At 48.5% G+C, this 17,261-nt stretch overlaps 1 protein-coding gene and 1 non-coding gene across 6 annotated transcripts in view; both read right to left on the minus strand.

The window, feature by feature from the left end:
* The window catches only part of TCF12 (transcription factor 12), a 321,095-nt gene that overhangs the window by 206,817 nt on the left and 97,017 nt on the right, over positions 1 to 17,261 (minus strand). The gene's annotated exons all lie outside the window — the stretch shown is intronic.
* On the minus strand, positions 2,665 to 2,738 carry TRNAT-AGU. Its single transcript has one exon. It is a non-coding gene; the product is annotated as a tRNA-Thr (tRNA).

Here is a 17,261-nt window from a genome sequence, read left to right on the forward strand (position 1 = left end):
CTCCCAAGCACTTAATACAGTGCTCTGAACACACTAAGCACTCACTACAATTGGCTGATTGATGTGACACTGGCATTGTGCAAGGTCCGCGGGAGACAACTCTAACTCCCAACGCCATCGCTTGCTCTACCTGGCCCCGCCGAGAAGACAAACCAAAAAGAGGGTGGCATCAGCTGGCATTTTGCATAGACAGACATGGAATCATCAGTAATTTATTTATTGTGGCTGTAATTTATTCATTTATATTAAATAACAGTCAGGTCCCCCCCACCCCGCGCCACTGTAAACAAACTGTCGGCAGGGAATGTATCTACCAACTCTGTAGATAATAATGTAATTATCTGTAATATTGGGCTCTCCCAAGTGCTTAGTACAGTGCTCAGCTCACAGGAAGCGCTCAATAAATACCACTGATTCGATCGATGGAATCACTCATTTTAATGGGCCAGATAATCCAATCCAGTGGTCTTTTGCAAGAATATTGCTCATCAGGGTTCCAAAGTTATTTGTCTAGGAGAATGCCAGTCCAGAAGAGAATACCAACTTCAAAACAACCTAAGCTGTAGATAAAAAGAAATCAACTTCCTTCCAGGAACCTTGAAATCTCTTTCCATCCAGCGCTTAGTACAGTGCCTGGCACATTGTAAGCGCTTAACAAATACCACAATTATTATTATTATTATTACCTTGTTTCACATCTGCGGAAGGGCAGAACTACCAGTTTCAGGCCCACTGGGCTCAGCTCCATCTGCCCCCCGCTCCCTCCCCACCGATTACTACAGTTCTCTGCTTCTACCCTTACGGTACCCGAATCTGCCCGACCAGAGGATCATCAATGGTATTTATGGGGTGCTTACTATGTGCACAACACTGTACCTCAGCACTTGGGAAAGTACAACGCAACAGAATCGGCAGGCATGTCCCCCACCCAAAACGAGCTGACGGTCTAGACCACGAGAGCGGAGGCATGAGGCGAAGCAACGGAAATACCCTTCGAGAATGCAGGAGGAGAGACTCTCCCAGAAACTTCAGGACCCCAAATAATCTCAGATCTCCGGGGCCTCTGGAGGCCTGGGAAACTAGCTGGGGGTGATGTTTCCCAGAGAGCCCTGGGAGCCGGATTCCCAGGCAGGAAGGCTAAACTATTTCCTTCGTCTCGGCCCAAATGGTCTCCCCGAAATCACTCGGGGTGGGGAGGTCTAACCGGGCCAGAGTGTAAGGAAGACTCAAAAATCTAATGATCCAAAAAACACTGAAAGTTATCGCGAGGTGCGCGCATGTGGGTGCGTGCGCCTTCCCCCTCGCTGCTAGATAACTATGGTAAAATAAATAAAAACAAATCGTGGTATTTTTTTAGGTGCTTACTTGATGCCAAGCACTGTACTAAGCCCCAGGGTACATAGAAGATCACAGGAGGTTGGACACAGTCCCTGTCTCGCATGGAGCTCCACGTGTAGGTAAGGATGGAAAGTACTGTGTCCTTGCTTTACAGATGAAGACACTCTCTGTGCCGTCATCGCTTCGATCCATCCATTGTTTTTACAGAGCGCTTACTATGTGTGGAGCACTGGATTAAGCGCTTGGGAGAGTCCAATACAAAAAAGCAACCTCATTTTGAGGAGAGATGGTGGGGGGCTTAGTCCAGTGCTCTGCCCACAGTATGCACCCAATAAATACAGTCGAATGAATGATTGAACCTACCGTTTTTATTGCCCGATCAGATAACTCTTTTGCCAGATATGGGACGTGCAAAAAGACAGGGTGATCCTGTTTAGAGATCCCTACACTGTAACCTAGTTGTGGGAGGGAATGTGTCCATTTATTGTTCTATTATACACTCCCAAGTGCTTAGGACAGTGTTCCGTACACAGTAAGCACTCAATAAATACAACTGAATGAATGAGAGTACGATGTAGTGAGTTGGCAGACACATTCCCTGCCCTCAGTGAGCTCAGTCTCCTCAGGTTCTGCTGGAATCCAACCTGGTTGCCCTCCTGGGTCCTTCCCAGCTGTGTCCCTTGGGGCAACCCCCTCTCCCACCAAAATCAAGAGGTGGAGAGCAGATGGTCCCAGCGGGAGGTGGCCCGCCCGGAGAGGCTGCTCCTTCTGACCCCGGCCGGGGGCGGAATCAATCAATCAATCAATTGTATTTATTGAGAGCTAACTGTGTGCAGAGCACTGTACTAAGTGCTTGGGAAGTACAAGTTGGCAACATATAGAGACAGTCCCTACCCAACAGTGGGCTCACAGTCTAGAAGGGGGAGACAGAGAACAAAACAAAACATATTAACAAAATAAAATAAATAGAATAAATATGTACAAGTAAAATAAGTAAATAAATAAATAGAGTAAAAAATATGTACAAACATATATACATATATACAGGTGCTGTGGGGAAGGGAAGGAGGTAAGACGGGGGATATGGAGAGGGGGACGAGGGGGAGAGGAAAGAGGGGGCTCAGTCTGGGAAGGCCTCCTGGAGGAGGTGAACTCTCAGTAGGGCCTTGAAGGGAGGAAGAGAGCTAGCTTGGCGATGTGGGGAGGGAGGGCATTCCAGGCCAGGGGGATGATGTGGGCCAGGGGTCGACGGCGGGACAGGCGAGAACGAGGCACAGAGAGGAGATTAGCGGCAGAGGAGCGGAGGGTGCGGGCCGGAAGAAGTTGAGGCACCACTGGGATTCAAACCCAGGATCTCCTGTTTACTAGACAGGCACTTTAACCAACTAAGCCACGGTGCCGACGGAAGGATCCAGCCCCCTCCCGCCGGGACCGCGGCCCAGCCCACTGCCCACAAAACGGGCTGAGAAACCCCTAAACCAGAGAAAGGACCTCCGTCCTGAACCTCATCGGGAAGCCATTTCCCCCAGGGGCAGGAGGGAATCATGGAAAGGCACAGATCGGCTGAGCCCCACTAGACTGTAAGCTCGGAGGGGATGATAATAATAATAATAATGGTATTTGTTAAGTGCTTACTATGTGCTAGGCACTGTACTAAGTGCTGGGGTGGATACAAGCAAATAGGGTTGGACACAGTCCCTGTCCCACGTGGGGCTCACAGTCTCAATCCCCGTTTTACAGATGAGGTAACCGAGTTCCAGAGAAGTGAAGTAGCAGAGCTGGGATTAGAACCCAGGACCTTCTGAATCCCAGGCCTGTGCTCAATTCACTACATCATGCCATGCTGCTTCATAATGTGTCGACCGACTCTGTTGTAGTGACCTATTCTACTTCACAGAAGAGCTTCATGTAGTGCTCTGCACACAGTAAGCGCTCGATAAATACCATTGATCAATTGATAATAATAATAATAATAACAATGATAGCATTTATTAAGCGCTTACTATGTGCAAAGCACTGTTCTAAGCGCTGGGGAGGTTACAAGGTGATCAGGTTGCCCCACAGGGGGCTCACAGTCTTCATCCCCATTTGACAGATGAGGGAACTGAGGCTGAGAGAAATTAAGTGACTTGCCAAAGCCACACAGCTGACAATTGGCGGAGCCGGGATTTGAACCCATGACCTCTGACTCCAAAGCCCAGGTTCTTTCCTCTAAGCCACGCTGCTTCTCACAGTTGGCAACTGATCAGTTGGCAGTACGTACCTCTCTTTATCCCACCAACTTGGGGGAGCGGAGGAGAATTACGGGGAGGCAAAGACTCAGTTGGCATCACGTACCTCTCTTTACCCTGGGCACCACCACCCCTGCCTTGGCACAGCCCCACCTCAGACCAGCTCAGGTTATTTTTGTTTTGTTTTTGCTTTTTTAATGGCATCCGTTAAGCACTTACTATGTGCCAGGCACTGTTCTAACCGCTGGGGCAGATACGAGCCGATCAGGTCGGACACCTTCCCTGTTCCACATGGGGCTCAGAGTCTTGATCCCCATTTTACAGATGAGGTGACTGAGGCACTGTTCTAACCGCTGGGGCAGATACAAGCTGATCAGGTCGGACACCTTCCCTGTTCCACATGGGGCTCAGAGTCTTGATCCCCATTTTACAGATGAGGTGACAGGCACAGAGAAGCCAAGTGACTTGTCCAAGGTCACATGGCATACAAGTGGAGAAGGCAGGATTAGAATCCAGGTCCTCCTGACTCCCGGGCCTGTGCTTTAACCACTAGGCCACACTGCTTCTTTTGTGGTTATGCCTGGGCAGGGAAATTCATTCTAATCGCATTTACACTTAAGGGGGAAAAGCCCACTCTACGGACATGAAAACTGTGTACAAAGGTTTTCTGTCTGTCTGGATGTTTCCGTAGTACCCCTTAGGACCATCGGTCAGTGCCAATAAAGCAGTTCCTGTATAACTATCAACTACATTTTAGTGGTTTTTTGCTGATTACCTAACTGAATTTGCTATTTAAAAACAGCTGTGTGAGCAATTACTATTCTTAACTTAATTCCACCAACAATTCTATTCATTTCCTGTAATGAGGCCCGCGGACTCCCTCCGTACAAGAGTCTTAGACCATTAATTCCTGAAATGGCAGCAGCCCGCTTTGCCTCTCGGAGCAACTTCTTCGAAATTTCATTTCTTTCCATTTTTCCTTCTCCCGTGCGAGCCCAACTTGCCGACTGAAATTAAAACTCCATAACCGTTCCATCTGGTGGAAGAACTCTTCCCCGCCGCGTGCGTGTGCACACAAACACACACACAAACACATACACACTGCTGAAAAGCCAAGCGGGAGGCTAACGGGATCCTGTGACGTTGCCATTCTCTGCATGCCCATCGCAGAAATGCACAAGCCTGACTCTATAGCATCTGAAGCGGCATGGCATAGTGGATACGGCCCGGGCCTACGAGTCAGAAGGTCATGGGTTCTAATCCTGGCTCCACCACTTGTCTGCGGTATGACATCGGGCAACTGACTTCACTCCTCTGTACTTCCGTGACCTGATCTGTAAAGTGGGGAATGAGTTTGTGAGCCCAATGTGGGACAGGAACTGTGTCCAAACCAATTTGCCTGTATCCACGCCAGCACTTAGTACAGTGCTTGGCACAAGGTAAGCGCTTAACAAATGCCATTATTATTATTATTATCTGCGACCCCGGAGCTCCTGATTTCCTCCTTTTAGACTGTGAGCCCACTGTTGGGTAGGGACCGTCTCTATATGTTGCCAACTTGTACTTCTCAAGCGCTTAGTAAGCGCTCAATAAATACGATTGATTGATTGATTTCACATTCTCTCCATTTAATAATAATAATGATGGTACTTGTTCAGCACTTACTATGTGCAAAGCACTGCTCTCAGCGCTTGGGGAGGTTACAAGGTGATCAGACTGTCCCACGGGGGGCTCACAATTTTAATCCCCATTTTCCATATGAGGTCACTGAGGCACAGAGAAGTTAAGTGACTTGCCCAAAGTCACACAGCTGACAGTTGGCGGAGCAGGGATTTGAACCCATGATCTCTGACTCCAAAGCCCGGGCTCTTTCCACTGTGCCACACTGCTTCTCATTTGCAGAGGATACGCAGCGCACTATAAGTGCTCAACAAATACCATTGGTGGATCAATGTCAAAGGGCAACCCAAAAATGTAATAATCAAAAAACGCTGATCGGGAGAGGCACACGCGCGCGCACGTGTGTGTATGCCTTCCCCGTCACAGCTAGGAAACTACAGTACGACAAATAAATAAAAACTAATTGCGGTAGTCTTTAAGCGCTTACTCTATGCCAAGCACTAAGCACCGAGGTACACACAAGACCATCAAGTGTGACACAGTCCCTGTCTCACCTAGATCTCAAAGTCCAGGTAGGGTGTCCGTTTTACAGATGAGGAAACCGAGGCCCAAATAAGCAAAATGACTTGTCCACGTTCACCCAGTGGGCAAGTGGTGGAGGCGAGATGAGAACCCAGGTTCACCCAGCGAGATAAGAACCCAGGTCCTCTGGCTCTCAGGCCTGGGCTCCCGGCATCAGTCCCTCCAGACTACGCTCACTGTGTGCAGGGCATATGTCTACCAGTTCTGTTGTACTGTATTCTCCCAAGCGCTTAGTTCAGTGCTCTGCACATAGTAAGCGCTCAATAAACACCACTGACTGATTGATTAGGCCACATCGCTTCCTAGAAGCAGCAAGGCTCAGTGGATAGAGCCCGGGCCTTAGAGTCAGAAGGTGGTAGATTCTAATCTCAACTCCGCCACATGTCTGCTGTGTGACCTTGGGCAAGTCACTTCACTTCTCTGGGCCTCAATGACCTCATCTGTAAAATGGGGAGCAAGAATGTGAGCCCCATGTGGGACAGGGACTAGGTCCAACCTGATTAAGTTGTACCTACACCTGTACTTAGAACAGTGCTTGGCACAGAGTAAGCGCCTAACAAGTACTATAACTATTATAATTCTTATTACGATAGTCATTCAATATATTTACTGAGTGCTTATTCTGTGCAGGGCACTGTACTAAGGGCTTGGGAGAGTAGACTAGAACAACAAACGGACACGTTCCCTGCCCACGAAGAGCTTATGTAGCTACAACAAAGAAAACAGACAGTACCTGCGCAGATTCCGCGTTAGGCGCCAGGCCCCCTTGTTTCCATCGGTCCAGATCGCCGACGAAGAACGAAAGACGGACGCACGAACGCACACAGATCGTCGGGGCGCCTTATATACCGTATTTGGGGGCTTTCTTTGTGTTTCAGAGAAGGCGCATGATATGCCTTGAGAAGAAAACAAAGCCTCCAGTGCGAGAATCTTGGCTCTCCACGGGCTACAAGAACTCCCAACTTAGAAACCGAGTCAAACCTAAAAAAACGATTCGGTAGGTGTCAAGCTCCGACAATCATATCGCTTCATTTCGGTGACAAATTTCCCTGTGGTTTCTTCCGTTATGACTCAGCCGCTTTATTTAACCCTCCAATGAATCAATGGAGACCGTTGTCACAAGACCGGCGGGGCCCGGCCCAAAATGGCCCAACGGCAGTTCCCGGCGGAGCTGGGCCACGGCATCGGCCGGATACCGAGCCGGCGGGCCGAGCCTGCCCCGAGGGACCCTCCCCCGGCCCCCCGGCCGTGGGCAGCTAGGGGTCTCGGCCATCGCCGCTGCGGCCTGACCTGCCGGCGCTCCGGACTCCGCTTGGCATCATCAGGGGGACCGGGAACCACCCACCCCATCACCGGCGGGGACGCCCGGGAAGGACCCAGCTCAGGCCAGAGTGGCCCGATCCAGGGCTCCTGTAGGCCGTCGTGCTCCTCGCCGAGGCTGACCGGCCCCAGGGCAGTCAAGCGTCAGCCGGCGGGACCCGTAAACATGCCGGTGGCCGGAAAAACCCCACTGGGTTCTAGTAAACGGGCTCCGCCGAACAGCCAAGAAGCGGGGGAATTCCATGGACCCCATGATTAGTAGAGGGGGGCAACCCATGAGCAGGACGGAGGCTGCCAACGGTCCAACTCAGCCATCGGGGGATGCGGGAAGGGCTCGGGATTGGGTCGCGGGGTCCCATGCATTTCGTCGGATCCCGACCTCTGCTTTTCGGCGACTTAAAATCCAGCTCGGCCGGAGTGGGTTCCTCTCCGGGCACCTGGCAGGAACCGCGCAAGGCCGCGAGAGGAGGCCTGCATCTAACGAGCGCCGGGCCGGCGAGCATCCCCGTTGATCTCAGGAGCTGCCGAACCAGCAGGCCAGCAGGGTACTCTGGATACTGACCACCCACCGGCCCCTCGGACTGGCCTCTTTCGGCGGGAAGGTGGGCCGGAGTGAGGGAGCCGGCCCGAGCTTCGTCCGGCCGGTGAGGGACCCGACGTCGCCTGCTGGGCTTCCAGATGACCACGACTGGCTGCTCTCTTTGTGGGGCCGGGCTCAGCCAGGGCATTCTTACGGTCAGTCGGTCACCGAGGAGGACACGCCAGTCCCCTAGCTCCCTCTATGAAATATCCCGGGGCTGGGAAGTCGGAGACATGTGGTGCACCAGGCCTGGGATGAGTATGTCACATCGGAGAAGTAGCATGACATAGCGGATAGAACATAGTCCTGGGAGTCAGAAGGTCATAGATTCTAGTTCTCTAAACTGTGAGCTCATTGTGGGCAGGGAATGTGACTGTTTATTGCACTACTGGACTCACCCAAGCACGCAGTAAGCACTCAATAAAGACTGATTGACCGACAATGAATGAATAATTCCAGCCCCACCACTTGCCTGCTATGAGACCTTGGGTAAGTCACTTCACCTCTCAGAGCCTCAGTTACCTCTGTGCAGGAGGCTCGCATCTCCTCCTGCCTTCAGGACATCTCCATCTGGATGTCTGCCCACCACCTAAAGCTCAACATGTCGAAGACTGAGCTCCTTGTCTTCCCTCCCAAACCTTGCCCTCTCCCTGACTTTCCCATCTCTGTTGACGGCACTACCATCCTTCGCGTCTCACAAGCCCGCAAACTTGGTGTCATCCTCAACTCCGCTCTCTCATTCACCCCTCACGTCCTAGCCGTCACCAAAACCTGCCGGTCTCAGCTCCGCAACATTGCCAAGATCCGCCCTTTCCTCTCCATCCCAACCGCTACCCTGCTCATTCAAGCTCTCATCCTATCCCGTCTGGACTACTGCATCAGCCTTCTCTCTGATCTCCCATCCTCGTGTCTCTCTCCACTTCAATCCATACTTCATGCTGCTGCCCGGATTATCTTTGTCCAGAAACGCTCTGGGCATATTACTCCCCTCCTCAAAAATCTCCAGTGGCTACCAATCAATCTGCGCATCAGGCAGAAACTCCTCACCCTGGGCTTCAAGGCTGTCCATCACCTCGCCCCCGCCTACCTCACCTCCCTTCTCTCCTTCTACAGCCCACCCCACACCCTCCGCTCCTCTGCCGCTAATCTCACCGTACCTCGTTCCCGCCATCGACCCCCGGCCCACGTCATCCCCCGGGCCTGGAATGGCCTCCCTCTGCCCATCCGCCAAGCTAGCTCTCTTCCTCCCTTCAAGGCCCTACTGAGAGCTCATCTCCTCCAGGAGGCCTTCCCAGACTGAGCCCCTTCCTTCCTCACCCCTCGTCCCCCTCTCCAACCCCCCATCTTACCTCCTTCCCTTCCCCACAGCACCTGTATATATGTACATATGTTTCTACATATTTATTACTCTATTTATTTATTTATTTTACTTGTACATATCTATTCTATTTATTTTATTTTGTTAGTATGTTTGGTTTTGTTCTCTGTCTCCCCCTTTTAGACTGTGAGCCCACTGTTGGGTAGGGACTGTCTCTATATGTTGCCAATTTGTACTTCCCAAGCGCTTAGTACAGTGCTCTGCACATAGTAAGCGCTCAATAAATACGATTGATGATGATGATGATGATGACAGGGACTGTGTCCATCCCGATTTGCCTGTATCCACCCAAGTGCTTAAAACAGTTCCTGGCAAACAGTAAACGCTAAACAAGTCCTTTGCACATAGTAAGCGCTTAACAAATGCCATCATTATTATTATTAAATACCATTAGGTTTATTATTATTATTATCTGAAAACCCCTTCACGGTCTAGGGTCTAAAACCCCACACACGTGGATTCTGCTGGGTAGAGATGGAACGGAGTCACCTTCATGGTTCCCGGCCTGACCACCAGTTTCTAAATCCCGGCCTGAGGCTCCTCAGATCCATCGATCGATCAATCAGTCAGACATAATGATTGAGCGCTTCCTGTGTGCAGAGCACTGGACTAAACGCTTGGGAGAGTACAGACTGAATTCTCAAACTGTAAGCTCCCTCTAAGACATTAAGTTCATTGTGTACAGGGACGGTGTCTACCAACTCTGTTATTTTGTACTTAGTCCAGTGCTCAACATACATTCATTCAGTAGTACTTAGAACCGTGCTTGACACGTAGTAAGCGCTTAAATACCATCATCATTATTATTAATTCATTCTATCTTATTTATTGAGAGCTTACTGTGTGCAGAGCACTGGACTAAGTGGAATGTGTCTACCATCTCTGCTATTTTGTATCCTCCCAAATGCTTAATACAGTACTCTGAACATATTCAGAGGTTAGAACAGTGCTTTGCACATAGTAAGTGCTTTATAAATGCCATCATTATTATTATTCATTCGATCGTATTTTTTTAGCGCTTACTGCTTGTAGAGGCACTGTACTAAGCACTTGGGAGAGTACAATACAACAATAAATAGAAACATTCCCTGCCCGCAATGAGCTTACAGTCTAGAGGGGTCAGTAAGCGCTCAATCAATACGATGGATGGACCAAACAGAGTTGGTGGTAATAATAATACTAATAATAATAATAATAATAATAATAATAATGGTATTTGTCAAGCACTTACTATGTGCCAAGAACTGTTCTAACCTCTGGGGTAAATACAAGGTAATCAGATTGTCTCAAGTGGGGCTCACAGTCTTGATCCCCATTTTACAGATGAGGTAACAGGCACAGAGAAGTTAAGTGACTGGCCCAAAGTCACACAGCTGACAAGCAGTGGAGCCGGGATTAGAACCCACGACCTCTGACTCCCAAGGCCGGGCTCTTTCCACAAATTCACGCTGCTTCTTTGTGGTAGATACTTTCCCTGTCCACATCACTCATCCTTGGTGGGAGCGTAGTGAGCACGAGCAGCAGCATCATCAGTGCTATTCAGTGAGCACTTACTATGTGCAGGGCACTGTACTGACAGCTTGGGAGAGGACAATACAACAGAGTTGGCAAAACTACTTTGGGTCAATGTGCTTATTATCCTTGAATGACTTCATGTCAATTCTTCTAGACCGTGAGCCCACTGTTGGGTAGGGACCGTCTCTATACGTTGCCAACTTGTACTTCCCAAGCGCTTAGTACAGTACTCCGCACACAGTAAGCGCTCAATAAGTACGATTGAATGAAATGAATGAATTCCTTCCATTTATCTTCCCAACATCTCTGTGTACTAGGGAGAACAGCTACCTTTTACTCCCAATATACCAATGAGGAAACGGGACCAGAGAGATTGCGTGGCTTTTCTGCAGCCCCACAGGAGTCCAGGGGCAGAGCCGGGACTAGAACCCAGGTCTTCCGACTCCCTGCCTCCAAGGAGGTATCCACCTCTGCGATGCTTACTGTATGGGATTGACAGCCATCTTTCTGGGACGGCTGAAATGCTGGCCTGTGGAGTCTGAGGATTTACCCAGATCATCATCATCAATCGTATTTATTGAGCGCTTCCTGTGTGCAGAGCACTGTACTGAGCGCTTGGGAAGTACAAATTGGCAACATATAGAGACAGTCCCTGCCCAACAGTGGGCTCACAGTCTAAAAGGGGGGGGACAGAGAACAAAACCAAACATACTAACAAAATAAAATAAATAGAATAGATATGTACACGTAAAATAGAGTAATAAATATGTACAAACATATATACATATATACAGGTCCTGTGGGGAAGGGAAGGAGGTAAGATGGGGGGGAAGGTAACTTCTGCTTCTAAAAGAGGAGCCTGTCACATCCTCCGGACTGCTCTCTCCGCATCCACAGGTTTGCCCCTCGGCTGAAGGGAAGGGGTTCTCACTGGGGGCAGGGAACGTGTCTGTTTATTGTTGTCCTGTCCCCTCCCAAGCGCTTGGTACAGTGCTCTGCACCCAGTCAGCGCTCAATAAATACCACTAAGTGAATGAATGAATGAGGAAACGGCGGGAAGTTAAAAGGCGCGGTAAGCAGGGAACGTGTCCATCAACTCTTGTTATATTGTAATAATAATAATAATGGTATTTGTTATGTGCTTACTATGTGCCAAGCACTGTTCTAAGCGCTGAGGCAATAACAATAATAATAATAATAATAATGGCATTTGTTCAGCGCTTACTATGTGCAAAGCACTGTTCTAAGCGCTGGGGGGGATACAATGGGATCAAGTTGTCCCACGTGGGGCTCACAGTCTTAATCCCCATTTTTACAGATGAGGTAACTGAGGCTCAGAGGCGTTAAGTGACTTGCCCAAGGTCACACAGCAGACTTGTGGCGGAGCTGGGATTCGAACCCACGACCTCTGACTCCAAAGCCCGGGCTCTGTCCACTGAGCCACGCTGCTTAAATTGTCCCTCATGGGGCTCACAGTCCTAATCCCCATTTTACAGATGAGGTCACTGGGGCCCAGAGAAGTGAAGTGATTTACCCAAGATCACACAGCAGACGAGTGGTGGAGCCGGAATTAGAACCCACGTCATCTGGCTTCCAACCCCGTGCTCTTTCCGCTAAGCCACGCTGCTTCTCTGCACACAGTAAGCGCTCAGTAAATACCACCGAATGAATGAAGGAGGAAAGATTACTGGAGGAGAAAAGGGGGGAAGTTAGAAGACAGAAAGCTCGCTGTGGGACAGCAATGTGTCTACCAACTCTGTTATACTGCACTCTCCTAAACTCTAGTCTAGTGTGCTGCGTCCAGTAAGCGCTCAATAAATACCACCGACTGATGGATTGAGAGAAAAGTTGGGACTGTGGAGAGGTGCACCCCCTAATCATCAATCGTATTTATTGAGCGCTTACTGTGTGCAGAGCACTGTACTAAGCGCTAATCACATACCCCCGGGAGGGTACCACCACCTCAATGTTGCTTTGAGTGCCTCTTGGTTGTAAATATCTTTATACTTGTCTTCTTCATCGGAGTGTGAGCTCCTCATGGACAGGCACCTCTTTATTCTCTATTTCCCAAGTGTCCAGTATAGTGCACCACTCCAAGCGGGAGCTCGATAAATGCTCCCGCTATTTATCAATCAATCAATTGTATTTATTGAGCGCTTACTGTGTGCACAGCACTGTACTAAGTGCTTGGGAAGTACAAGTTGGCTATTAGTAGCAGTAATAGTATTTATTGAGCGTTTACGGTGTGCACTATACCCAGTGGGAGCTCAATAAATACTACCACCATTAGCAGTAGTAACAGAATGTATTAAGCGCTTATCATGTGCACCGCATCAAGTAGGAGCTCAATAAATGCTACCACTATGAGTAGCAAAATAATATGTATTAATAATAATAATAATGATGGCATTTATTAAGTGCTTACTATGTGCAAAGCACTGTTCTAAGCACTGGGGAGGATACAAGGTGATCAGGTTATCCCACAGGGGGCTCACAGTCTTAATCCCCATTTTACAGATGAGGTAACTCAGGCCCAGAGAAGTTAAGTGACTTGCCCAAAGTCACACAGCTGACAATTGGCAGAGCTGGGATTTGAACCCATGACCTCTGACTCCAAAGCCCAGGCCCTTTCCACTGAGCCACGCTGCTTCTCCATTAAGTGCTTACTGGGTGTGCCACACCAAGTGGGAGCTCAATAAATGCTACCACTATTAGTAGTAGTAATAGAATGTATTAAGCGCTTACTGTGTGTACCACTTCAGGCGGGAAATCAATGAAGGTTACCACAATTTAGTAGCATTAACAGTATTTACTGAGTACTTAATGTGTGTACCTCACCAAGAGGGAGCTCAATAAATGCTACCACTATTAGTAGTAGTAGTAATAGCATGTATTAAGTGCTTACTGTGTGTACCACTTTAGGCGGGAAATCAATAAAGGCTACCACAATTAGTAGTATTAATAGTATTTATTAAGCACTTACTGTGTGTACCACAGCAAGAGAGAGCTCAATAAATGCTACCACTATTAGTAGTAGTAATAAATAGTATGTATTAAGCGCTTACTGAGTGCATCGTAATAAACCAAGGCAGCTCAATAAATGCTACCATTTATTGTCAGAGGTATGACTTTGGGCAAGTCACTTAATTTCTCTGTGCCTCAGTTACCTCATCTGGAAAATGGGGATTAAGTCTGTGAACCCCACTTGGGACAACCTGATCACCTTGTATCTCCCCCAGTGCTTAGAACAGTGCTTTGCACATAGTAAGCACTTAACAAATGCCATCAAGCGCTTGCTGTGTGCCCTGCATTGTTCTAAGCCGTGGGAATCAATCAATCAATCAATTGTATTTATTAAGCGCTGTGTGCAAAGCACTGTACTAAGCGCCTGGGAAGTACAAGTTGGCAACATATAGAGACAGTCCCTACCCAACAGTGGGCTCACAGTCTAAAAGAATCAGACCCGATCCCTGTCCCTCCAAAACGCCTTCCCAGATTAAGCCCCCTTTTCATTCATTCGGTCATTCAAGCGTATTTATTGGACGCTTACTGCGTGCACAGCACTGTACTAAGTGCATGGAAAGTACAATTTGGCAAAAGAGACAATCCCTTTTCCTCAGCTCCCCCTCCCTTCCGCGTCACCTTGACTCGCTCCCTTTGCTCTTCCCCTCCTCTCCCAGCCCCACAGCACATATGGATGTACGTATGTATATATCTATAATTCTATTTATTTATATTGACGCCTGGTTACTTGTTTTGATGTCTGTCTCTCCCCATCTAGATTGTAAGCCCGGTTGGGCAGGGATTGTCTCTCTCTATTCCTGTATTGCACTTACCAAGCACTAGGTACAGTGTTCTGCACACAGTAAGCACTCAACCTGATTATCTTGTATTTATTCCTGCACTCAGTACAATGTATGGCGCACAGTGTTTAACCCGTCTCATTATTATCATTATCTATTATTACTACTAATCAAGCAATCCACTGCATTTATTGAGTGCAGAGCACTCTACTAGAAACTTGGGAGAGTACAGTAGGGAAGCAGTGTGGCTCAGTAGAAAGAACGTGGGCTTGGGGGTCAGAGGTCATGGGTTCTAATCCTCGCTCCGTCACATGTCTGCTGTGTGACCTTGGGCAAGTCACTTAACTTCTCAGAGCCTCAGTTACCTCATCTGTAAAATGGGACTGAAGACTGTGAGCCCCACTGGGACAACCTGATCAGTCAACCAATCAATCGTATTTACTGAGCGCTTACTGTGGGCAGAGCACTGTACTAAGCGCTTGGGAAGTACAAGTTGGCAACAGATAGAGACAGTCCCTACCCAACAGTGGGCTCACAGTCTAAAAGGGGGAGACAGAGAACAAAACCAAACATACCAACAAAATAGAATAAATAGAATAGATATGTACAAGTAAAATAAAAAAAAAACATCACCTGATCACCTTGTATCCCCCCCGCCAGCGCTTAGAACAGTGCTTGTCACATAGTAAACACTTAACAAATGTTATTATTCATCATCAATCGCATTTATTGAGCGCTTACTATGTGCAGAGCACTGTACTAAGCGCTTGGGAAGTACAAATTGGCAACATATAGAGACAGTCCCTACCCAACAGTGGGCTCACAGTCTAAAAGGGGGAGAATAATAATATTATTATTATTATTATTACAGTATAACAGAGATGGTAGACACATCCCCAGCCCACAACAAGCCAAGCTTACAGTCTAAAGTTTACACACCCATGCTGCTGGAGGCAGACATGAGAAGCGGCGTGGCCTAGTGGATAGAGCCAGGCCCGGGAGTCAGAAGGACCTGGGTTCTAATTCTGTCTCTGCCACATGTCTGCCGGGTGTCCTCAGGCAAGTTGCTTCAATTCTCTGGGCCTCAGTTACCTAATCTGTTAAATGGGGATTGAGACTGTGAGCAGTATGGCACAGGGGATAAAGCACACGCCTGGAAGTGAGAAGGTCTTGAGCTTCAATCCCACTCCGTCACTTGTCTGCTGTGTGGCCCTGGGCAAGTCACTTCATTTCTCTGGGCCTCAGTGGCCTCATCTGTAAAATGGGGATCAAGAGGGTGAGCCCCATGTGGGAGAGGGACCGGGTCCAACCTGATTAACTTGTATCTATCCCAGCGCTTAGAAAAGTCCTTGGCCCAGAGTAAATGCATTACAATCAATCAATCAATCAATTGTATTTATTGAGCACTTACTGTGTTCAGAGCACTGTACTAAGCGCTTGGGAAGTACAAGTTGGCAACGTATAGAGACGGTCCCTACCCAACAGTGGGCTCACAGTCTAGAAGAGGGAACCAGAATCACTATTATTATTAGTGGCGCAAACCTGGGAGCTGTAATCCCATCCTACATGGAGAAGCAGTATGGTGTAGTGGATAGAGCATGCGCTTGGGAGTCACAAGGTCATGGGTTCTAATCCCAGCTCCACCATGTGTCTGCTGTGTGATCTTGGACAAGTCACTTTACTTCTCCGGGCCTCAGTTACCTCATCTGTAACATGGGGATTGAGATTGAGAGCCCACTATGGGACAGGAACTATGTCCAACCTGATTAACCTGTATCCACCCCAACGCTTAGTACAGTGCCTGGCACATAGCAAGCGCTTAACAAACACCATCATTATTACGTGAGATTACCATGCTTCCGGCTGTCAGAATGGAGGTGGTTTGAGACTCGACATTGCTCACCCAGCTGCTGGAGAGGAGAGGTCCCTCCCCGCGGCCTTCAGGTTCCACCACCTATCTACTGTGTGACCTTGGGTAAGTCACTTCACTTCTCTGGGCCTCAGTTCCTTCACCTGTAAAACGGGGATTGAGACTGTGAGCCTCACCTGGGACAGGGGCTGTGTCCAACCCAATTTAGGTGTATCCACCCCAGCATTTAGTACAGTGCCTGGCACATAGTAAGCGCTTAAGAAATACCAGAATTATTATTATATTCTGGGACTCTTCCTCCGCAGGGCTAAGTCTCAGGGTTCCTCAGATGGGCAGAGAATGGAGCCGCGATGTCCTTCCGAGAGTCTAGGACGAAAGCTCCTGAGCAAGGCGCCACAACCTGGATGAACGGAATGCTAAAGCAGGATTTCTCTTCAAACTCCCAAGAAGGAAAAGAGAGAGGCTTTTAAGAGCATGTTGACATTCGCGCAAAACAATTCATGCATTCATTAACATTCCCGTCTATATAAACATAAAAAATACAACGGAGCCAAGGATTGTTCTGAGCAGAGTGTGGAGCAGGGGGCCGACATAAGAAACAAGCAGCTTTATGGGGCTGTGCTTCCGCGTGGGAACTGAAAACAGAAAAGAGCCACAGACACAAAAAAATCAGCCAGTTGTGGAAACTGAGTCAAATTCAATTCTGAAATACACTTAGTGCTGACAAGCAAAGTAGCAGAAATCATTTTGTCTTAAAAATGACGCCGGGCCATCTCTTGAACGGGGATCGAGGGCCAGGCCAAGGCGGTAGTCTCTCAGTAGATTAATAATAATAATTCTGGTATCTGTTAAGCACTTACTATGTCCCAGGCAGTGTACTAAGTGCTGGGACGGATACAAACAAATCTGGATGGACACAGTCCCTGTCCCATGTGGGGCTCACAGCCTCAATCCTCATTTTACAGATGAGGTCACTGAGGCCCAGAGAAGTGAAATGACTTGTCCGAAGTCACAGAGGAGGCAA

Source organism: Tachyglossus aculeatus, chromosome 8 (assembly GCF_015852505.1).
Source record: "Tachyglossus aculeatus isolate mTacAcu1 chromosome 8, mTacAcu1.pri, whole genome shotgun sequence".
Lineage (NCBI taxonomy): Eukaryota > Metazoa > Chordata > Mammalia > Monotremata > Tachyglossidae > Tachyglossus > Tachyglossus aculeatus.